Consider the following 25543-nt stretch of genomic DNA (forward strand, 5'->3'; position numbering starts at 1 on the left):
CTGACAGCAGATTTATAAGGAAGTTTTAGGTGGAGATAAAAACTCTGAAGCTTCTATAATTAAAGGAGACGTGTCTGCTGAGGTACACCAAAGTAACACAATTTCAAAGAGAGGTAGCAATGTCTTCCAAACATTGAAAGAAGCCAAGATCGATCAGTATTATTACAATTAATGTTTTACAAGTAAAGTCAGCTAAATTCCTTTTACTTTTCATAATTTTTTTTTCTTAATGACTTGCATAGGACAGTTTTTATTTACTAAAATTACAGTTTTACAGATTACTTAGATGTAGGAATAACTTCTTTAAAGACCTGCTTGAGTGTACATGTAGTTTAAACCTCTTTACCCTTTTTATTTTGTCTGCTGCCTGCAAGTGGTTCTGCCTTTGCGAGCAGTGCCTACGCTGTTTGAAATTCAACCAATAAATATTCAGTGAATGCCCCTTTGAATAATAAATGGTACTGCCCAAACTGGATGAAAGACCAGTCCATTTTAGAAATGACAAGGTTAAACACCTGCTTGAGTGCTTTATGAATATATATTACATTAAAAGTACTTTCTGATTTTAAAGAAGACACATTTTTTACTATACCAAATGAAATGTTACTATACATGCCAAGCAATCAGACATCTTTCAACTCTCTAGAATAATTTGTTTCTGGGAAATACAGCATCATAGAAGGAACACCTTATGCATTTAAAATTCACTGTACCTTATATGTCAAATCAAGTCTATAGATAACAGTAATGGATAAACAAAGAAAGTTTCATGAAGTCTGAAAATGTAAATGTACTATATCTAATGCTTATAACATTTTAGGTGCTAAAAGTACATGCATTTATACATTATGGAAGCCTATGATTGTCAGTACTTACCTATAGTTACAAAAATGCCAGAATTTCAAATATTTTTGTCTACCTTAGTCTTCTGAAGAACTCAACACAAAAAGTAATCAAGCACACAGACTTTATTAGTAGGCTTTTTTCTTCATTACAACCATGCCTAAATCAAATACTGACAGGACCCACTAACACATTGAAAATATTGTACATTTTTAAGTGATATGACCTGAGCCTTTCCATTTCTGGTAGAAAATATTAATTTCAAAGTTTTCACAAAATGTTTAGTTATTAAAGAAATGAAGTATTTCCAAATTAGGAAATATGTAGTCTACTCAGACAGTGGCCAGCAAATTTAATCAAGATGTGGAAATATTACATTTGCAATGACAAAAAAGAAAGAAATATAAAAACTAAAACGTGAAAATGACAAGGCACCACTGTATGCTATACTGATATACAATGACAACATAAGCATTACAGATGTTCCACTATATGAGAGTTTACTTTTTGTGTATATTCCTAAATTATGTATTTGTACCACAGAAAATATTTTACTTCTGTTCTGACTACTAAATCAACAGTTTGTTTTTACGTGCTCAAACAAAAACTTTCTATTACAGGAGTTTCTGTGAGAAGTGCATAATGCTTGGATTGTTCATTCATATGCATGCAAGAGAGAAAATTAATGACATATTTTCCTATAAATTGCAGATGTTATTCTACAAGCATAGAAAGAGCAATGCTTTTATTATCCAATAATATTTTGAAGCACATGTGACTTGTGTGTGTTTTACATGCTGATGTCTATAAATGTGATATTAATGCTTTCAATATGGACTATTATGTAAAACATTTTCTTGAGTTATAGATCACTTTCACTGGTATGACTTTTTCCATCATTAATAAATTGACAGATAATTTTTGTCAATAAAACCAAATTTATATCAAATTTTTACTATACAAATCCTAACAGTATACAGATGTGTCAATTTTTTTTAATGGAGGGAAAATAAGGACAAATCATGATAACGAAACTAGTGCTAATACATTAAAAGTTATTTATAGGATCTAAACTGGATAAAAACTGGTGGTTACAGCTGTCATAAACTTTTATTCTAATGTACAGTATGAAAATCTAGCTCATAAAATGCCATCAAATATTATCACAGAAATGCAATTTATATTATTGCGGAGATAAGGCCTACAAAGAAATTTTATATAGCAACTCCTATGAAGGTTGTAAGTAATTTTAGGCTACACAAGGCCATCTGATTCAAGAAACATGTTGTTTTAAATTCCCCAGAAAATTATAAAATCTTGACAATGCAACTCTACTTAAGATGTTGTTTCTTCAAAGCCATCTTTAAGAAAGATGGTCCTTTTTCAAGATTCATACTCTAGTACAAAGAAAGAAGAAAATACAATTGTTTGGTACAAAGGTAACTATTTATGGTTGAAAACAACACTTGACAACAAGGACACTAAATTCAGTATTAATAATAAAGGTAAGAAACGGGATCATTTGATCAAAGATACTAAACATGAAATAGCTAGTAATAGGTAAAGCCTATGCCAAAATTACCTGATCTCCAGTACGTAACAATTTTACATTTATAATATTTATATCACTGTTCTGTAATGTTTAAATTGTAAACAGAAATAAAAGATTAGTAATGAAATAAATATCTTGAGGAATATTAGAAACTTAACTTTTTAGAAAGTTATTCACTGTTAATTTAATAGGGCATTCCACCTGAGAAATGTTGGAGTACCCTGTTTTACAGAAACTATCAAAAATTTTCAGTACTTGCACCACTATTTATTACCTTATTTAATAGTCTATTTAATGTTATGAAAACCAAGCTTGGTTCTAGAATACATCTTGATTTACTGGTACAATAGTTCCAAAGTTTTACTTGCACTCCATTCTTATACATTTGTTACATTCAAATTAACTGGGATAAAACCACATCTAAAGCCTAACATGGCAAGCAAAAGAAAAAAAATATTTATAGTGGACATCCTCAACTAAACTGGACCCTTGAGGAAATGCTTGTGTTTGAGGAAACAGACCCTCAGCAAATCCCTTTTTATGGAGATGCAAGTTTAGAGGGTTTCAAACTGTTTTAAATACTATACTACAGCTAACAATGCAAACGAGGATAATTCTAAAAATAGCTGCCAGAAAAGAGCTTTTCATGCAGTCAGACTCAAATATCACACTCAATACGATCTAGGTACCAGGTTTTAAAACAGAATTTGAGTATCAGTCACAAAACTCCAGCATCTGATTGGTATTTTCTGAATTTAAGTTTTTAAGTTTTAAATCGACCAATGGTAAGGCTGCATTGTAAGAATGGTCTTCAGCATCAGTTTGAGACCCAGAGAACACTGGTAGGTAAACAATGTCACTTATTCTCTCTGAGTAAAAGAGGAAGGGTGTGTGTTGTGGGGGTGGGGGTGGGGGATAAGTTATGTAAACTAAATTCTGATTACAATAGTTTTGGTATAACTATTTTGAACATTTTCTTCTTCATAATTTCACCAACTTAAAGTTGTTTTGTATCTTCAAAATTATTTGACCAAATCTGTTTGTACAGGAAAAACTAATTTTAAAACCTCTAATCATTCTTTGTACAGAACCCCAAAAGCACACAATGAGAAACAGGGAATATTATGCTCATTTCATATAAGCCATTAGTGGTGGTCTAATCAATCTAAATTGATTGCTCTTCTAATTGTTAAGACTGCAAGTCAACTAATTCTTTTCATAATTAAAATTACATATACATGTATGTGTAAGTTATTGCCTATTTTTCATAAAGTAACTGCATTGACTGTCACATTTTAATAATCATTTTTGTACATTTAAATTATCTTTAGTATTGAAATAAACCTAACATTAATACCAGTGCCATTGCCTATGACCTTGACCTTAAAAATCCTGCCTCTTGCTGGCAACACACCTTTTTTTATCATGCTTAACATCTGTGCTAAGTTTAATTGGAATCTTTTCAATCAGTTAAAAGTTACTCAGACCAACTAACCCTAACCACAGTGCTCATGCCTTTGACCTTCATTTTTGAGATTTTAACAGACTCTTGCATTGCATGCTAAATTAACATTAGTGTTAAGTTTAATTAGAACCTCTTGAATCGTTTAAAATGTTTGAATAGATTTTTTTTTACATTTTTAGAATTGCTAATCAAATTAATGCTGTGTTACGTTTATTTTCTGTATCTAAAATTATAGCAAACTGGTAATAATTCTAGTCTCTGTCAAGGCCTTAGCAACTTTGCATATCTCTGGGCAAACATACCAAATTAGTATTATGTTTGAATGCAAATAACAGTTGGTGTTAAGTTTGTAAAATGAATCTGATTTTTTTTCACAATTCAAGTTAAAGAATAATGCCTGGGCCTGTCTATATGGTTACAAGTACAGAATTTCCGAAATTCAAGTATCTCATTTCAGAGCTGTAATTGAACATGATATATATTTGAACATTTCTGCTACAACTAGGTATAGTAGGTAATATTTGAAAACTATCCAAGTATCACCTCATTTTGAAAATTTTAGCTGAAAAGAACAATTGTTTTACAAAAGAGCGATTTCATTTGTTTGTTACTTTTTAAATTTATTCTAGGAAAGTTGTAAATGTCAGAGACTATGCCAGTACCTTTAATTGTAACATCATGATATTTATAAATGAGCTTATACTATATAAAATGTTTTCTAAAGAACAAAAAGAGTGCTGCACATTTCACATATCTTCAATGGATGATCTAACTGGTATTTACAAATGGCAATGATTATTAGAATCAAATTTAATGAAGAAGTCAGAAAATGATTTGGAACACTTTGATTCAGTTACACAACCTTAGTACTCCAGTCAGGACTTCAAAATGTCATGGTGCAAGCATGGTAATGCCAATGCTTGTCTCATCATTCAAGTAGTTTTAATCCTGTATCTAGTAAATCTAGGAGTAGGAAACTCTGCATGAAAACCTTTTAAAATTTGAAAGAAATCTGAAATCGACAATAACTGTAAGTCTTAAAATTTAGACATATTCTATAGATTTATTCTATGTGAATCTTTTGAATTTTTCCTTAATCATTATCTAATATGAACAGCCAAATATGTTATATTTTGAAAATTACAAATGGCATCGACGAATAAAAAACTTCTTTCTTTAGATAAATCTACACATCACTGAAAAATAGACCTGCTGACATATCGCAAAGTCATTTAAGTCTCATGGGGGGACTACATTTTGCGAATTTCTTGGTGGCATAAATCCATAAAATTTGTTCCAACAAACATATAGAAGTCCCAAACATCTTATCTTCAAACGTTTTAATCCACAAATTTACATCCCCATGATATAGCTATTTTTGGCCAAAATCACAAAAACTTCATTCCCACAAAATTACATGATTTCACAGTGCATGAAGCCCTGGCTGGCACTAACAACTGCTTGAACCCTAACATATTGACCTGACTGGAGCACAACGTTTAATCTAACACACTCAAAATATGGACGTACATTGTCACAAGCTACTGAACAGGTTACACAACAAATAAATAAAGTGTTGAGGTAGAAACATAAAAACAATACGTCAATAACACAAGCCCTATAACATTATCTAGCTTAAAACAAAATTCTTCATAAAATTATGATAATGTTAACAGAAAAATTATGTGTAAATAAAACAAATAATTCACTAACACTGAATTCTTTTCAGATCAAGATCTTTGTACCGGTATTTTTAGTAAACAAAATAAAACAAAAAAACTAAATTGAAAACATTTGAAGAGGTTCTAACAAACGTGATATAGAAATTGAGAAATCTTTCATAAATATTATGACAATTTATATTCTTAACAACACAAACAGTTGATTTTGTAGCATTTTTTATGCACAAAAATTATGAAAATTCTTCATGCTGAATTTTTCATATAAAATCAATAATTAATCTTCAGATATCTGTCATTATGGCATTTAATAAAGAGACTTTCAGCCATCTCCTTAAGCTGCAATTCAGATCAGTTTGTTGAGGGTCCCTGTTTATAGAGGGCCTGACTCAAGGAGCTTTCACTGTACTCCAGTAAAAACTGAAACAGTGAGAAAATAACAAAAACTTTATCATTTTTTTTCCCAAATATTCTTAAACCCAGTCTATTCTGCTTATGTACCATCAAAGGATACATAATAACTGCAATAAATTACAACAATGTTTTTCTTATAAAATAATTTGTAAAATTCCTTAGATGTTCATTTTATCTTTGCTAATTGTGGTAAAAATGACTTTAATTACTTTGGAAATCACTTAACTTCCAACATATTAAACCTATAAAGTGGCGATAAAAGTAAGTTTCTTGTGCAGGAGATACTGTTACATTAATATCACTTTAACACACAGACATATTATACATCTTGTAAAATATACTATTCACAAATTTCCGTTTTTTTTAAAATGTTACTAGATTTTCTTGATAATTAAAATATCTGAATGTTAACTTAATGCAAAAGACAATTAAAAGTTTCCTTGACTAAAAAATCTAAAATACCACAAGGTTCTTTTTGCTGTGATATGGCTAAAATATCTAGAAAAACTATCAAATATAGCACATTAAATTATGACAAAACTTGCCAATATAGCACTTGAACTGATAAAAAATAACTCTTCAGCATTTTTTCTACCTTAGCTTCACAAAATTAAAAAAAACAAAAAACAAAAAAACAGTGGCAGCTTTCAACAAAGAGCACTCATATTACGCATTTAAATGTTTTTTTTTATACATTACATTAAAACAACATGATCAATGGTAGAATGAGATATAAATTAACATCTGAATAATTGTCTGACATATATCTTTCATGACAGCGTTTTTTCCAAAACATCGGATGTACTTAATAAATAATTTATCCCAAACAGTGATTTATTGTTGAATATAATCACTGTTTGGAGTTCAGATGCAAAGAAATTATATCACTGTGGCACAGTCCAAATGATCTAATAGTATGCATTTGAATGACAATGACTTTATTCAAGAAACAAGGAGCTGCGTTCAATAAACACTTGATGCCCCCAGTGGCATCCTTGTTGATAGATTTTGCACCTTTGTTGATAGATTTTCCACCCAAGTCCAAAACGAGGCCAAGGTCAAGCTCAAACTGAGGTCAGGTGATGTTTGAAGATGAGGAATGGTCACAGTTTACATCTGTATTAGTATCGATTCATTCTTAAAAGGGGTATTGATGCTAGACGAAACGGTCCCATTTGGTTAGCCAAGAGATGGCCCATATAAAGCAACCTAAGTCCAAAATGAGGACAAGGTCAAACTGAGGTCAGGTGATGTCTGAAGATGAGGAATGGTCACAGGTTACATCTGCATTAGTATCAAGTCATTCTAGTAAGGGGTATTGATGCTAGACAAAACGGTCCCATTTGGTTAACCTCATACAGACTGATGGACGGACGAACGAACGGACGGACAGGACAATCACTATATGTCTCCCACATCAGTAGATGCTGGGGGCATAAAAATCACTATTTGAGATATGTTATTTCAACTATAACACCATATCAGAGATTTTTGTGTACATCCTTTGACAACATCCACCAAATATTTGCTTATTTTCATATTTTCGCTCATTTTCCATTTTAAACACAGATCAAAAATCTACTGTGAAATCTTAAATATTTGTGAGGGACTAAATTTTGTTCATTTGTTTCAAGGTTGCTTCTATCATAGAAATATAATTCCCATAAACAAGAAAGTTCCCATTCTTTTATACTGGAAAGTGGAAATCCACAAATACATATCCTGGCTAAATAGCCGTTGGACAAAACCACAGTCAAAATTAAGTGATTTCACTGTATTTCATACTTTCTATTAGCTTATTACACTTTAGAATAGTGATCTATGTGAGAATAACTATATATAAATATACCGAATGAAAAGAGACATTTGTTTTACAGAACACCTGAAAAGGAAAACAATTTTTTGGAAGTCAGAGTGACAATTTAACACTTAAGATTCATACAAGTAAAGACAAATCATCATCTATTTTGGTGAAATACACCATATTTTGGGGAATTAACTTTGAAACATTTACTTTCATAAAACATTTCCTCAAATTATCTTATATAATAAATCTTTTATAGGTTTTGTCTTCTCAAACAATAATGAATTACAAAACAAATATATATAAAAAAAAAAAACACCCGTCATAAATGATGTAAATCAGACAACAGGATGACCCGTATAACCTGAGGATACTGTCTATTCAGACACTTTAAAAATAGCCAGTCAACAAAATAAGGACTCCACGCACTAATCCTAGACCAGTATTTATCCTGTATTGTCAATTCAATTCTTAACATAACACACAATAAATTTTGACATATCATTTAAATTCTATACATAAACCTTTTAATACTTTGTCCAATGCTACATGACGAGCCCCTATTTTATAGACTGTGTAATGTTCTTCACATTTTAAACTCTTATGCTAACAGGTTTGGCAAAACCTCTGCACCCTCCATCATTTTTCAATTGTTTCTACCAACAATCTCAATAACAAGGAGTCGTCTCCTTGTATATATATATATATTTTCCAACACTTTCTCTATTTCCATTGGTTTCACTTATTATAATACTACGTCCTTCTGACATGTGAAACCAAGGACTGGCAAAAATTGTAAATACCGCAAGTAGCAAGACCATTCTTCAATAGTATAATCCTTTCAACATTGTATGTTCCTCTCAACATTGTATATTCCTTTCAATATTGTACCTTTAACAAGAAGCAAGATACTTATCTTTTTTTCACTATTTCGAAGAATGGTACTCACAATATATATAGTTGAACAATATCATAAACAATAAAGAAAAAAATCAGAGCACTTTTTAGGAAGATAAACAAACTCCACCGGAGTGGTCCGATGGAAATGAAATAGCAAACATTTTGTAAAGATGTTTGTCACTATATTAAACATGAACTGGTTAGATCTATATCTGACGCTCCTGAATCATCAGACGATCTCGTAGCCCGCTTAAACGTTAAAGTATGTATGAAATAATATTCACAACTTCACTATCACATTTCCTGCACAGCTATGTAACACTTTTCCAGGATTCATATTTAACATTTTTCCATTCATCAATAAATTCCATGTGTCAACCTGTCCTCGATTTTTTCCGAAATCTCTTGAGGATTTAATCTTTCAACAACTTTGTCCCATCACTCCTTCCTAACTGAGAAAAACTTTGCAAGTGTTATATACAAGTAGAGACATCACTGCAAATCGACATTCATAAATATATACACTAAAACGTATTGAAATATTGATAAATGGATGCACATTATGTGATGACAATAGTCTTGTTCACTTTTGTTGAAGCCTTCTTATCTGATTCACCTATAAGTACATTTCCATTGTTTTCACCGGGATTTCATATATATTTACTTTCAATATATAATGTCACATTTTATCAGTTTGAAAGTTATGACAGTTTATTTATGCCAATATATTTCTTCCAAGGGCATTATCCAATAGTTACATGTCTAGTGTTGCTATGGCAACTCACAGTAATATATAAATGCAGCGGTAGTTCCCAAATGCCCAGCCTATATATAGCAATGCCATATGATTATTTTGCACATTGTCCAAAAAATGCCCATTCAGGATGACAGGTGAATTTCTAATGAATGAATTTGGAGGATTATGGGTAAATCCAAATAATATATAATGAAATTAAATGTACAACTGGCCATAATATATCAAGTTCAGTAAATGAATAATAATTTATGCAAATTTATGCAAATGAGGTACTTACGAAGAACACTGAGCCAATCATTTCTTAGAAGGCATAACGTGATGCAGTCTTAATATAATAATTAAAACTAACACAAGTCCCTGTGGGTTCCTGTAACACTAATCCCTGTGAGTTTACTCCCTGTATCAAATGTAAACTACTGGCGAAATCTCCTGAGTATGGTTTAATTATCAACAGTAGATGCAATTTTCCCCCTACTTTTTTTTTAAGATTTGAAGATGAAATCCTGCATGATTTCCTATGAAATCTTCCTACCTGATCAAGTTACGTACATGTCTTTCAACAATTTCTATTTCTATATCTGCACAGGTTTGAAATAACTGAGTTATAATAACTGGTAGATATTTCTAAGATTATTTTGTTGTCTTCACTATGAATTTTATACGGTTCTGCTGAACACAAGAAGGTTCCCCATTTGGTGATGATGTTTCCTAGAAACTAGGCTACTGAAAATGATTTTTTTTTCATGTTAATGCAGGATAAATGAATGAATTTTCTTTGATGAGTTCCATTTACAGCAAGCTCTTCAACTGGTGAGGTAGATATGTTTAAACAGTCAAGGGAGGTAATTCTATGTGGATATAGGAACTGAAGATCCTGGAGTGGTTTCAACATAACCATCCTCGTGTTCTGGAGTCTCTCTTACACCCATGTTCCGTTTGAAAGGTCCTGATGAAAATACTGTAAGAAAACAAAAAATATATACAAAGAGTTAGACATCACATTCCATTTCATTCCTACATTAGAAATATGCAGAAGATATGTTTTCCCACAAGGCATTTCATTTTCATAAGTCATGACAGTTCAATAACATTTCAATACAGCAAGTATTGAATTTCTTGTAATGTCGGATATTAAATCTATTTTTAACAGGTATGGAGCTTCTGAAGGGTAAAATTTCATTACAACAAATGGCATGTAGGAAAATGAAAACTTGTTTGCTTTATATCTAATATTAAATATCTGTCATACATGAACCAATGCTCTACATATTCTTTAAAGGCAACAGCTGCCGAGAACTTTCATTTGTCCTGCTACAACTTGCTTTTTTTTCTTGCACTTCATTTAATGTAAAACTGTTTTTTTTTTACAGACAGCATCAATTTTAAAGTCTGCTGAAAATTGTACATACAGGAATCTTGTTTTGGACTTTCAAGTGTCTAGCTGAAGCAATCATAATGAAGTACGAAATGGAACAGGGCAGATTTTAGAGTTGCGAACAAAAATCAACTTCTGTTTTAGATTTTTTAACTATCCACCTCCCGTTCAGCTCAGTTTTAGTTTGACACATTATATTTTTGGTAAAAAATCAAACTTGTCATACAGGACAAATACTTCTGCAAGCTCCACTCGACTGAAGCTGATTTCAAATCATATTTACAAGCTGACAAGTGGATTTGTCGAGCCCTGTGAAACCTTATCTTGCATTTTCATTCAAGGCTACTCAACTCATGAAAAAGTGATCTTTTATTCACTCGGTGAAAGACAATATGATCTTACACTGACACAAATGAATATCCTCTATATATTCTTACTTTGTCAGAAAATGATGTTATATGGAAAGACAGGCAAGTTAACAGAAGAGGACTTACATCTTCCTGAGTGTGTATGAATGAACCAGAGAGCTCCCATCATCATGGCACCAATGATGAACGCAGCAAAGGCAATACCAACCACAGTCACGGAGTCAAGCCCCTCAATGACCATAGGATCCTTGTTGCCTGTAGATACCTCACCAGTCTCTGTTTCATCTGTGTCTACCTCCACTACTGAAGAGTCTGTACCTTCTAAAAAAAGAAAAAGTCTTGGTTTATTTGTCTGTTAGGTTTCAAAGCATAGTTCAGGCCACATGGTCACTTCCAGCTTTAATAGTGCATGCAGACCTCAGCATAAATTTTGAGATAAGCAAGTTTCACTCTGTATCAGATACAAAATTTACAGATAGAATCCAAAGTTTTATTGAAATCTTCACACATGATTGTTACCAGTAATATTGTTAAGTAAACAAGAGGGCCAAGATGGCCCTAGGTCGCTCACCTGAGAAACACACCATAACAGTGTAAACATGTTGACCTAGTGATTTCATGGAAACAAATATTCTGGCCAATTTTCATTAAGATTGGACAAAAAAATAAGGTCTCTTAAATTTAAACAAGTATTTTCTTAGATCTGACCTAGTTTTTGACCCCAGATGACCCATATTCAAACTTGACCTAGATTTTATCAAGGTAATCATTCTGACCACAATTCATGAAGATTCGGTGTAAAATACAGTCCCCATCGCAAGTTTTTTCTTTGATTTGACCTAGTGACCTGGTGTTTGACCCAACATGACCCATATTCGAACTTGGCCTAGATTTTATCAAGGCAATCATTCTGACCAAAATTCATGAAGATCAATTGAAAAATACAGCTTCTATCGCATGCACAAGGTTTTTCTTTCATTTGACCTAGTGACCTACTTTTTAACCCTAGATGACCCATTTTCAAACTTGACCTAGATTCCAACAAGGTTATCATTCTGACAAATTTCATGAAGATCAGTTGAAAAATACAGCCTCTACCGCATACACAAGGTTTTTCTTTGATTTGACCTAGTTTTTGATCCCAGATAACCCATTTTCTAACTTGACCTAGATTTTATCAAGGTTATCATTTTTACCAAAATTCATGAAGATCAACTGGAAAATATAGCATCTATTGCATACACAAGGTTTTTCTTTGATCTGACCTAGTGGCCTAGTTTTTGAACCCAGATGACATAATTTCGAACTTGGCCTAGATTTTCATCAAGGTAATCATTCTGACAAAATTTCATGAAGATCAGTTGAAAAATACAGCCTCTATCGCATACACAAGCTAAATGTTGACAGACAGACAGACGACAGACAGACAGACAGATGCTGGACATCGAGCGATCACAAAAACTCACCAGAGCATTGCTCAGGTGAGCTAAAAAGGGGCATGTCCACTTTATGTTGATGATCTGTACTAGGTTTCACTTGAATTAGATAGAAAATGTGGGAAATGCTCAGTGTACAATTGTGATGAACAGTTTAAACACTATATGCCTTTCCAAATCTTCAACACCGTCGTGGTAGGGGTATAAAAATACGAAAATGGTAGCAACAAAATTCTTATCAAGCCTAATGTAATCTGCAGCAGTACATAAAGACTTAAGATGAACTCGGTCCATTATAGTTCATCTTTAGTCTGTCTGTACTTCACAAGCTTGTCTAGACCTTTCTGGTTTTTAAGATTATATTAATATTAGTAATTGTCAGAAACTGTCTAGCACCTGACACAACAAAGGAAGAAAACCTACAGAAATGCACATACAAATGACAAAATAATTGTTTTTTTTTTTTTTGTTTGTTTTGGGTTTAACGCCGTTTTTCAACAGTATTTCAGTCATGTAACGGCGGACAGTTAACCTAACCAGTGTTCCTGGATTCTGTACCAGTACAAACCTGTTCTCCGCAAGTAACTGCCTACTTCCCCACATGAACCAGAGGTGGAGGACTAATGATTTCAGACACAATGTCGTTTATCAAATAGTCACGGAGAACATACGCCCCGCCTGAGGATCGAACTCACGACCCCGCGATCCGTAGACCAACGCTCTTACCTACTGAGCTAAGCGGGCGGGCTTGTTATTTTTTAACTCAGCATCTTTGATTCACCTTAGGACTTTTACATGAATTAAGTTAACAGTAAAGAACTATTTAATAATAACATCTATTTTTCTTTTAGTTAGTGTGAACTAATTAAATATACAAGAGGACCATGATGGTCCTGAATTGCTCACCTCTTCCCACATGACCCAGTTTTGAGTATGACGTCGTTTTTTCTATTATTTGACATAGTGACCTAGTTTTTGAGCTCATGTGACCCAGTTTTGAACTTGACCTAGATATTATCAAGATAAAAATTCTGACAAATTTTCAAGAAGATCCATTGAAAAATATGGTCTCTAGAGTGTACAAGGTTTTTCTATTATTTGACCTACTGACCTAGTTTTCGAAGGTACGTGACCCTGTTTTGAATTTTATCTAGATATCATCAAGGTGAACATTCTCACTAATTTTCATGATAATCTCATGAAAAATATGGCCTCTAGAGAGGTCACAAGGTTTTTCTATTTTTATACCTACTGGCCTAGTTTTTGAACGCACGTGACCCAGTTTCGAAACTGACCTAGATATCATCAAGATGAACATTCAGATCAATTTTCATGAAGATCCATTGAAAAAAATGGCCTCTACAGAAGTCAAAAGATTTTAATAATTTTAGACTACTGATCTAGTTTTTGACTGCATTTGACCCAGTTTCAAACTTGACCTAGATATCATCAAGATGAACATTCAGACCAACTTTCATACAGATCCCATGAAAAGTATGGCCTCTAGAGAGGTCACAAGGTTTTTTATTATTTGACCTACTGACCTAGTTTTTGATGGCACGTGACCCAGTTTCAAACTTGACCTAGATATCATCAAGGTGAACATTCTGACCAATTTTTATGGATATCCATTCACAAGTATGGCCTCTAGAGAGGTCACAAGGTTTTTCTATTTTTAGACCTACTGACCTAGTTTTTGACCGCAGTTGACCCTGTTTCAAACTTGACCTAGATATCATCAAGATGATTTGTTTGTTTTGTTTTGGTTTAACGCCGTTTTTCAACAGTATTTCAGTCATGTAACGGCGGGCAGTTAACCTAACCAGTGTTCCTGGATTCTGTACCAGTACAAACCTGTTCTCCGCAAGTAACTGCCAACTTCCCCACATGAATCAGAGGTGGAGGACTAATGATTTCAGACACAATGTCGTTTATCAAATAGTCACGGAGAACATACGCCCCGCCCGAGGATCGAACTCGCGACCCCGGGATCCGTAGACCAAAGCTCTTACCTACTGAGCTAAGCGGGTGGGCTATCATCAAGATGAACATTCAGACCAACTTTCATACAGATCCCATAAAAAATTTGGCCTTTAGAGAGGCCACAAGGTTTTTCTATTATTTGACCTACTGACCTAGTTTTTGATGGCACGTGACCCACTTTTGAAACTGACCTAGATATCATCAAGATGAACATTCAGACCAACTTTCATACAGATCCCATGAAAAATATGGCCTCTAGAGAGGTCACAAGGTTTTTCTATTATTTGACCTACTGACCTAGTTTTTGACAGCACGTGACCCACTTTCAAACTTGACCTAGATATCATCAAGGTGAACATTCTGACCAATTTTCATGAAGATCTCATGAAATATATGCCCTCTAGAGAGGTCACAAGGTTTTTCTATTTTTAGACCTACTGACCTAGTTTTTGACCGCATGTGACCCAGTTTCGAACTTGACCTAGATATCATCAAGATGAACATTCAGACTAACTTTCATACAGATCCCATGAAAAATGTGGCCTTTAGAGAGGTCACAAGGTTTTTCTATTATTTGACCTACTGACCTAGTTTTTGACGGCACGTGACCCAGTTTCGAACTTGACCTAGATATCATCAAGATGAACGTTCTGACCAATTTTCATGAAGATCTTGTGAAATATGTGGCCTCTAGAGAGGTCACAAGCTTTTTCTATTTTTAGACCTACTGAACTAGTTTTTAAATGCCACGTGACCCAGTTTCGAACTTGAACTAGATATCATCAAGGTGAACATTCAGACCAATTTTCATACAGATCCCATGAAAAATATGGCCTTTAGAGAGTTCACAAGGTTTTTCTATTATTTTACCTACTGACCTAGATTTTGATGGCACGTGACCCAGTTTTGAACTTGACCTAGATATCATCAAGGTGAACGTTCTGACCAACTTTCATGAAGATCTTGTGAAATATATGGCCTCTAGAGAGGTCACAAGGTTTTTCTATTTTTAGACCTACTGACCTAGTTTTTGATGGCACGTGACCCAGTTTCGAACTTGACCTAGATATCATCAAGGTGAACACTCTGATCAATTTTCATGAAGATCTTGTGAAATATATGGCCTCTAGAGAGGTCACAAGGTTTTTCTATTTTTAGACTTACTGACCTAGTTTTCGAAGGTATGTGACCCTGTTTTGAATTTTATCTAGATATCATCAAGGTGAACATTCTCACTAATTTTCATGAAAATCTCATGAAAAATATGGCCTCTAGAGAGGTCACAAGGTTTTTCTATTTTTATACCTACTGGCCTAGTTTTTGAACGCACGTGACCCAGTTTCGAAACTGACCTAGATATCATCAAGGTGAACATTCAGATCAATTTTCATGAAGATCCATTGAAAAATATGGCCTCTACAGAGGTCAAAAGATTTTAAAATTTTTAGACCTACTGACCTAGTTTTTGACCGCATTTGACCCAGTTTCAAACTTGACCTAGATATCATCAAGATGAACATTCAGACCAACTTTCATACAGATCCCATGAAAAGTATGGCCTCTAGAGAGGTCACAAGGTTTTTTTATTATTTGACCTACTGACCTAGTTTTTGATGGCACGTGACCAAGTTTCAAACTTGACCTAGATATCATCAAGGTGAACATTCTGACCAATTTTTATGGATATTCATTCACAAGTATGGCCTCTAGAGAGGTCACAAGGTTTTTCTATTTTTAGACCTACTGACCTAGTTTTTGACCGCAGCTGACCCTGTTTCAAACTTGACCTAGATATCATCAAGATGAACATTCAGACCAACTTTCATACAGATCCCATAAAAATTTGGCCTTTAGAGAGGTTACAAGGTTTTTCTATTATTTGACCTACTGACCTAGTTTTCGAAGGTACGTGACCCACTGTTGAAACTGACCTAGATATCATCAAGATGAACATTCAGACCAACTTTCATACAGATCCCATGAAAAATATGGCCTCTAGAGAGGTCACAAGGTTTTTCTATTATTTGACCTACTGACCTAGTTTTTGACAGCACTTGACCCACTTTCAAACTTGACCTAGATATCATCAAGGTGAACATTCTGACCAATTTTCATGAAGATCTCATGAAAAATATGGCCTCTAGAGAGGTCACAAGGTTTTTCTATTTTTAGACCTACTGACCTAGTTTTTGACCGCACGTGACCCAGTTTCGAACTTGACCTAGATATCATCAAGATGAACATTCAGACTAACTTTCATACAGATCCCATGAAAAATGTGGCCTTTAGAGAGGTCACAAGGTTTTTCTATTATTTGACCTACTGACCTAGTTTTTGACGGCACGTGACCCAGTTTCGAACTTGACCTAGATATCATCAAGATGAACGTTCTGACCAATTTTCATGAAGATCTTGTGAAATATATGGCCTCTAGAGAGGTCACAAGGTTTTTCTATTTTTAGACCTACTGACCTAGTTTTTGAAGGCACGTGACCCAGTTTCGAACTTGACCTAGATATCATCAAGGTGAACATTCTGACCAATTTTCATGAAGATCTTGTGAAATATATGGCCTCTAGAGTGGTCACAAGGTTTTTCTATTTTTAGACCTACTAACCTAGTTTTTGAAGGCACGTGATCCAGTTTCGAATTTGACCTAGATATTATCAAGATGAACATTCTGACCAAGTTTCATAAAGATCCCATCAAAAATGTGACCTCTAGAGTGGTCACAAGCAAAAGTTTACGGACACACGCACGCACGGACGACAGACGACGGACACCGTGCGATCACAAAAGCTCACCTTGTCACTTTGTGACAGGTGAGCTAAAAAATTACACAATATGTGAACTTATGTTCCAAGTATGTAATGACTACCCTAATGTATAAACATAATTGTATTAAAATATTAAAGAAAATATAAAATTTGTTTGTGAAACATGTACACTCCCATAACTGCCTGTTCCACTTTCTGTTCTGCAATGACTATGACCTTGACCTTTGACCTACTAACACTCTAAGACAACTGAGGTCATCTAATGACCATAGGCAATTGATCTCTCAGTCTAAAGGCTGTGGGAGAAAGGGTTATTTAGTTATTAAATACCTATAGAAACAACTTTCAGTTTTAAGCATTCTCTAAGATACTGTCTGGAAATAAAATAGTCTACTGACTGAATGACACACCAACAGTTAGTGAATCATACCCCCTTTTCACTGGAAGAGGTATAACAAGAGCTGTCACAGGACACAGCGCACTCAACTATTTCGATGCTGGAAAGTGAAACTGGGCACATTTGACGTAGCTGGAGCTGTCACTGGAGTGTTTAATGGCGTGGATGAAATATTAGATAATAGCTCGAGTCTGTGTCAAAAGTATTAAGTAACAAGCAAATTCAATGAATTGGTATCCCCCGCCGAAAGGGTTTGTTGTGAGGAATGGCGAAAAAATATATCCGGCAAAAAGTTAAGGATGTTAATAAGAAGCAAATAATTTCTTTAGTCAAAATCAATTTAACAGAAAACAAATGTTTAATTAAAGAGTACATAATAAATGTATGATACTTTGATCCTGACTAAAGAATTTATTTTGAATGGGATATGCTTACTGTAATAAGCTTAGCTTTTAAAATTAAATGCAGTTAATTGAAATATGAGCTTAAGTTTAACTGGAACGAAATATTGTCTTTGAGTGGTTTGGCACCAGGTGTTGTTGTTTAATATGTACATTTAAACTTACAAAAACAGATGTCCTTATGAGAACACTGGTAAGATATCTTGAACATGACTGAGGGCAAGGCTTGTGCAGTCACAACTTAACATGTTGAAGGTTTGAACATTTAAAAAAAAAAAAAAAAAAAAAAGTATGTATATATATTTATTTTTTAAGGGTGTGGGGGTGCGGGGGAACGGGAGAGGAAACAAAATTTCACATGTTGATTATAAATATTGATGGAAATCTAAAAATGAAAAACAAGAGGGTCATGATGACCCTGGATCGCTCACCAGAGTAATATGAGCTACATGTTTCAAATGTCAAACTGATGATTTTTAGAAATTTTTTGGAAGATTTTCCGATGTACAATCAAGTAACCCCTGGGGCAGGGCCAATTTTACCCCGGGGGTCATGATTGGAACAAAGTTTGTAATAGTCTTCTAGGAAATGTTACATATCAAATATCTAAGATCTAGGCCTTCCGGTTTATTTTTAGCAAATTTATGAAGATTTCCCCATGTACAATCAAGTAACCCCTGGGGCTGGGTCAATTTGACCCTGGGGGATCAAGATTTGAATCAATTTTGTAGAGGTCCACTAGGCAATGCTACATGTCAAATATCTAAGATCTAGGCCTTCTAGTTTATTTTTAGAAATTTTTTGAAGATTTTCCTATGTAAAATCAAGTGAACCCTGGAGCGGGGTCAATTTTGATCCAGGGGTCATGATTTGAACAAATTTTGTAGAGGTCTACTAGGCAATGCTACATGTGAAATATCTAAGCTCTAGGCCTTCTGGTTTATTTTAAGAAAATTTTTAATGATTTTCCTAAGTAAAATCAAGTGACCCCTGGGGCAGGGTCAATTTTGACCCCATGGGTCATGATTTGAACAAATTTTGTAGAGGTCCACTAGGCAATGCTACATGTAAAATATCTAAGCTGTAGGCCTTCTGGTTTATTTTTAGAAAATTTTGAAGATTTTTCTATGTAAAATCAAGTGACCCCTGGGGCAGTGTCAATTTTGACCCTGGGGTCATGATTTGAACAAATTTTGTAGAAGTTTATTAGGCAATGCTACACGTCAAATACTTAAGATCTAGGCCTTCTGGTTAATTTTTAGAAAAATTTTGAAGATTTTCCTATGTAAAATCAAGTGACCCCTGAAGCGGGGTCAATTTTGACCCCGGGGGTCATGATTTGAACAAATTTTGTAGAGGTCCACTAGGCAATGCTACATGTGAAATATCTAAGCTCTAGGCCTTCTGGTTTATTTTTAGAAAAATTTTGAATATTTTCCTATGTAAAATCAAGTGACCCCTGGGGCAGTGTCAATTTTGACCCTGGGGTCATGATTTGAACAACTTTTGTAGAGGTCTACTAGGTAATGCTACATGTGAAATATCTAAGCTCTAGGCCTTCTGGTTTATTTTTAGAAACATTTTGAAGATTTTCCTATGTAAAATCAAGTGACCCATGGGGCAGAGTCAATTTTGACCCCGGGGTCATAATTTGAACAACTTTAGTAGAGGTCCACTAGGCAATGCTACAAGTCAAATATCTAAGCTCTAGGGATTCTGGTTTTTGAGAAGAAGATTTTTAAAGATTTTCCTATGTAAAATCAAGTGACCCCTGGGGCGGGGTCAATTTTGACCCCGGGGTCACCCCGGTTGACCATGGCAAGTTGGCGACCAGGTGAGGGTGCGCAACTTCACATGTTTATAATAAATGTTCACAGAAAAGAATGAAAGAAATTTAATGAAATTCTGCCAAATGGCAAGTTTGTTATGTACAAATATGTGGATTTTTAGACAATTAAAGGGCAACAACTCTGCAGTTACAAAAGAAATCCATACGAAATTGTGTGTGCACAACCACATTATAGTGCTCTAAATTCTGCTAAAGTTTCATAGTTCAAGGTCAAATATATCAAAAGTTATGATGTAGAAATTGCCATATTTATAGTACCCTATATAGTTAACACTAGAAACTTCTAAGGGCCATAACTCTGGTGTTACTTGGGCAATCTGACTGAAACTTGACGGGCCGCAAGAACTCATAGTGGTGAACACGTTTATGAAGTTTTAAATAAATATTCCCAACCATTTCCTAGATATGGCTCCAGACGGACGGACGGACAACGCCAAAACTATATCCCTCCGACTTTTGTGGGGGGATAATAAGAGAGATAAGGATCAAGTGTATTAAAACACTGAATATTAAGTAAACTATAATTCTAAGCATAAAGGGGGCACAATTCATGAAAAATTGGCGCAACAGTGATGCATCATGTGTCATGTTGAATCAAATCCATTTTGTAATAACTTGAGATAAAGTGAAAATGCATCAAATTAACCTTTAATTTTAAGTAAAAGGGGCATAATTCATCAGTAATAACTCAGTAACGGTGAAAGTGCATCAAAACTTTAACCTGAAATTATAAGTAACAAGAGATCACAGAGTGATCTTGGCGCCCACCAATGTGCCATTTTTGAGTGTTCCAAATTTCAAGACTTACTGACTACCTCAAGGTCAAATTTCATTTCTGTACACAACACTGTGCATGTGGTCCAAATTTGAAAGCTGTAGCTTGAGAAATGTGAAAGTAGGTCACTAGGTCAATGTCAAGGTCAAAGTTTGTTTCAGTACACAATCCTATGCATGTGGTCTAAATTTGAAGCCTATGGCTACAGAAATGTGAAAGTAGGTCACTAGGTCAATCTTAAGGTCAAAGTTCATTTCGGTACACAAAACTATGCAAGTGGTCCAAATTTGAAGGTTGTAGCTTGAGAAATGTAAAAGTAGGTCACTAGGTCAAAATCAAGGTCAAATTCTATTTTGGAATACAAAACTATGCATGTGGTCCAAATTTGAAGCCTGTACCTTAAAAATGTGAAAGTAGGTCACTAGGTCAATGTAAAGGTCAAAGTTCATTTCGGTATACAAAACTATGCATGTGGTCCAAATTTGAAGGCTATAGCTTGAGAAATGTAAAAGTAGGTCACTAGGTCAAAATCAAGGTCAAATTTTATTTCGGAATATAAAACTATGCATATGGTCCAAATTTGAAGCCTGTACCTTAAAAATGTGAAAGTAGGTCACTAGGTCAATGTAAAGGTCAAAGTTCATTTCGTACACAAAACTATGCAAGTGGTCCAAATTTGAAGGCTGTAGCTTGAGAAATGTAAAAGTAGGTCACTAGGTCAAAATCAATGTCAAATTTTATTTCGGAATACAAAACTATGCATGTGGTCCAAATTTGAAGCCTGTACCTTAAAAATGTGAAAGTAGGTCACTAGGTCAATGTGAAGGTCAAGGTTTTTTTCGGTACACAAAACTATGCATGTGGTCCAAATTTGAAGGCTGTAGCTTGAGAAATGTTGAAGTAGGTCACTAGGTCAAAATCAATGTCAAATTTCATTTTGAAACAAGGAACTATGCATATGGTCCAAATTTGAAGCCTGTACCTTCAAAAATGTGAAAGTAGGTCACTAGGTCAAAATCAGGGTCAAAGTTTTTTCCAGTGCACAAAATTATGCATGTGGTCCAAATTTGAAGGCTGTAGCTTGAGAAATGTGAAAGTAGGTCACTAGGTCAAAATCAAGGTCAAGTCATGTCAAGGTTCATCTTGCCACTCAAAAATATACATGTGGTCCAAATTTGAATGTTGTAGTTATTGACAAGAACATTTTAAAAGCTTTTCCCTATATAAGTCTATATGAACCATGTGACTCCTAGGGCGGGGCCATTTTTGACCCTAGGGCGATAATTTGAACAAACTTGGTACAGAACCACTAGCTGATGCTACATTACAAGTATCAAAGCCTTAGGCTTTGTGGTTTGGACAAGAAGATTTTCAAAGTTTTTCCTTATATAAGTCTATGTAAATCATATGACCCCCAGGGCGGGGCCATATTTGACCCTAGGGGTATAATATGAATAATCTTAGTTGAAGACCACTAGATGATGTCACATACAAAATATCAAAGCCCTAGGCCCTGTGGTTTTGGACAAGGGGTTATTCAAAGTTTTTCCCTATATAAGTCATTATAAACTATGTGACCCCCAGGGCGGGGCCATATTTGACCCCAGAGAAATAATTTGTAACATCTTGGTAGAGGACCACTAGATGATGCTTCAAACCAAATATCAAAGCCCTAGGCTCTGTGGTTTTGGATAAGAAGGTTTTCAAAGTTTTTCCCTATATAAATCTATGTAAAATATAGAAATAAACAAAGAGCCATAACTCACTCATAAATTGTTGAACCAGTCTGATTTTCAGGGGGACACAACTAGGGTACCAATACATCATTCTGACAAAGTTTGGTCAAAATCCCCCCAGTAGTTTCTGAGGAGATGCGATAACGAGAAATTGTTAACGGACGGACGGACGGACGGACGGACGGACGGAATGACGGACGGACGGACCACGGACGCAGAGTGATTTTAATAGCCCACCATCTGATGATGGTGGGCTAAAAAGGAAATAATGGTACAAGAGTTATGGCCCCTGTGTCATATGATGTGAGTGATGATGTTGAACAACTATTTTAAGTCTGAGTCAAATCCATTTAGTAATAACTGAGATTGAGTGAAAGTGCAATGAAACTTTAACCTGAAATTCTAAGTAAAAAGGGGGAATAATTCATGAAATACAGGTGCAAGAGTTATGGCCCTTGTGTCATATGATGTGAGTGATGATGTTCAACAACTATTTTAAGTCTGAATCAAATCCACTTAGTAATAACTGAGATAAAGTGAAAGTGCACCAAAACTTTAACCTGAAATTCTAAGTAAAAATGGGGATAGTTCATAAAATATTGGTGCCAGAGTTATGACCCTTGTGCCATATGATGTGGGTGATGATGAGGAACAACTATTTTAAGTTTGAAGTAAATCCATCAAGTAGTAACAAAGATAAAGTGCATCAAAACTTTAACCAAAGTGCGGACGTAGAAGGATGCCAACGCCGATGCTGGGTCGAGTAGGATAGCTCTCCATACTTCGTGTAGTCGAGCTAAAAATTAGAGATAAATTTTTGCTGTAGTTTTCTGTTTTCTTGTGAACATTCATATTCTCTTATTAAAATCAAGGAAATCACTGCAAGTGAAACCAACAAATTAGGAATGGGTTAACAACTATTGTTTTTGTATTGAACAGGTTGGATCACTTGTTTACTGTGACAGACAGTTATTGTTAATATCCGAGCACTTGTTAATACAGATCACTTACACCTCTCATGCAATATTTGTATAGTTTTCAAAAGAAATGTTTTCAAATTAGTACTATTCATCAAGAAAGGAAAGCAGATCAAAATGAACTTCATGCTCTCAGCTTACTCTCTACCAATTGTTGGAAAATCAAACCCTTTGAAAAATAGGTAATACAACAAGAGGACCATGATGGTCCTTAATCGCTCACCTCTTCCCACATGACCCAGTTTTGAGTATGACGTTGTTTTTTCTATTATCTGACATAGTGATCTAGTTTTTGAGCTCATGTGACCCAGTTTTGAACCTGACCTAGATATTATCAAGATAAAAATTCTGACCAATTTTCATGAAAATCCATTGAAAAATATCGTCTCTAGAGAGGTCACAAGGTTTTTCTATTATTTGACCTATTGACCTAGTTTTCGCAGGTACGTGACCCTGTTTTGAACTTTACCTAGATATCATCAAGGTGAACATTCTCACTAATTTTCATGAAGATCTCATGAAAAATATGGCCTCTAGAGAGGTCACAAGGTTTTTCTATTTTTATACCTACTGGCCTAGTTTTTGACCGCACGTGACCCAGTTTCGAAACTGACCTAGATATCATCAAGGTGAACATTCAGATCAATTTTCATGAAGATCCATTGAAAAATATGGCCTCTACAGAGGTCAAAAGATTTTAATAATTTTAGACCTACTGACCTAGTTTTTGACCACAGTTGACCCAGTTTCGAATCTGACCTAGATATCATCAAGACGAACATTCAGACTAACTTTCATACAGATCCCATGAAAAGTATAGCCTCAAGAGAGGTCACAAGGTTTTTTTATTATTTGACCTACTGACCTAGTTTTTTAAGGCATGTGACCCAGTTTCGAACTTGACCTAGATATCATCAAGGTGAACATTCTGACCAATTTTTATGGAGATCCATTCACAAGTATGGCCTCTAGAGAGGTCACAAGGTTTTTTTTATTTTTAGACCTACTGACCTAGTTTTTGACCGCACATGACCCTGTTTCGAACTTGACCTAGATATCATCAAGATGAACATTCAGACCAATTTTCATACAGATCCCATGAAAAATATGGCCTTTAGAGAGGTCACAAGGTTTTTTCTATTATTTGACCTACTGACCTAGTTTTTTGAAGGCATGTGACCCACTTTCGAACTTGACCTAGATATCATCAAGATGAATCGTTCAGCCCAACTTTTTTTTAGACCCCATAAAAAAAATTGGGCCTCTAGAGGGGTCACAAGGTTTTTTCTTTTTTTTGACTACTGCCTTTTTTTTGAGGGCATGTGACCCCTTTAAAAATTTGACCTAGATATCATCAAGGTAAACCCTTCTGACCAATTTTCATGAAGATATATGAAAATATGGCCCTAAAAGGGGTCAAAAGGTTTTTCTTTTTAGACTACGCCTAGTTTTTAAAGCACGTGACCCAGTTTCAAAACTTGAATAGAATATCAAGGGAAACATTCTGCCCAAATTTTCATGAAGATCGGGGAAAATTATGGCCTCTGAGAGGTACAAGGTTTTTTTTTTTAGACCTACTGACTAGTTTTTGATGGCACGTGCCCCATTTTCAAATTTGACCTGATTCATCAAGATGAACATTCTGGCCCAATTTTCATAAAGACCCCATAAAAAAATGTGCCCTTGAGTGGTAAAAGCAAAGTTTACGCCGGGACGGACTGACGCAGGCGACGGACCCGGCGCGATCAAAAAAGCTCCCTTGTCACTTTGGACGGGTGAGCTAAAAATTTTGGGGGCCAAAATGAAAATCTTTTATTTCATATTACTTACTGCAGAAACCAGGGCAAGAAATATAACCTTACCATGGTAATTTGTTATCTCCTGGGGTAAAGACAATGTCCCTAGTATTATAAGACGAGGCCGTTGGTCGAAATTTTTATGTCATCCCGTTGCTTCTAAAAATTCTATGTTGGTCGGGGGAACTATCAAAAAATAAGAATAAATATTTTAAAAGCATATAAAAAAAATTTTTTGAATGATTAAAAGAATTAGCAG

General features: G+C 34.7%; 1 long non-coding RNA gene across 1 annotated transcript; it reads right to left on the reverse strand.

Moving 5' to 3' along the window:
* Positions 1–359: 359 nt before the first annotated feature.
* LOC123546123 (uncharacterized) lies at positions 360–25407 on the reverse strand. Its single transcript, XR_008367328.1, has 3 exons — positions 25351–25407; positions 11284–11478; positions 360–10372 (listed from the first exon to the last, which is right to left on the reverse strand). It is a non-coding gene; the product is annotated as an uncharacterized LOC123546123 (long non-coding RNA).
* Positions 25408–25543: the final 136 nt, after the last annotated feature.

Source organism: Mercenaria mercenaria, chromosome 15 (genome assembly GCF_021730395.1).
Source record: "Mercenaria mercenaria strain notata chromosome 15, MADL_Memer_1, whole genome shotgun sequence".
Classification (NCBI taxonomy): Eukaryota; Metazoa; Mollusca; class Bivalvia; order Venerida; family Veneridae; genus Mercenaria; species Mercenaria mercenaria.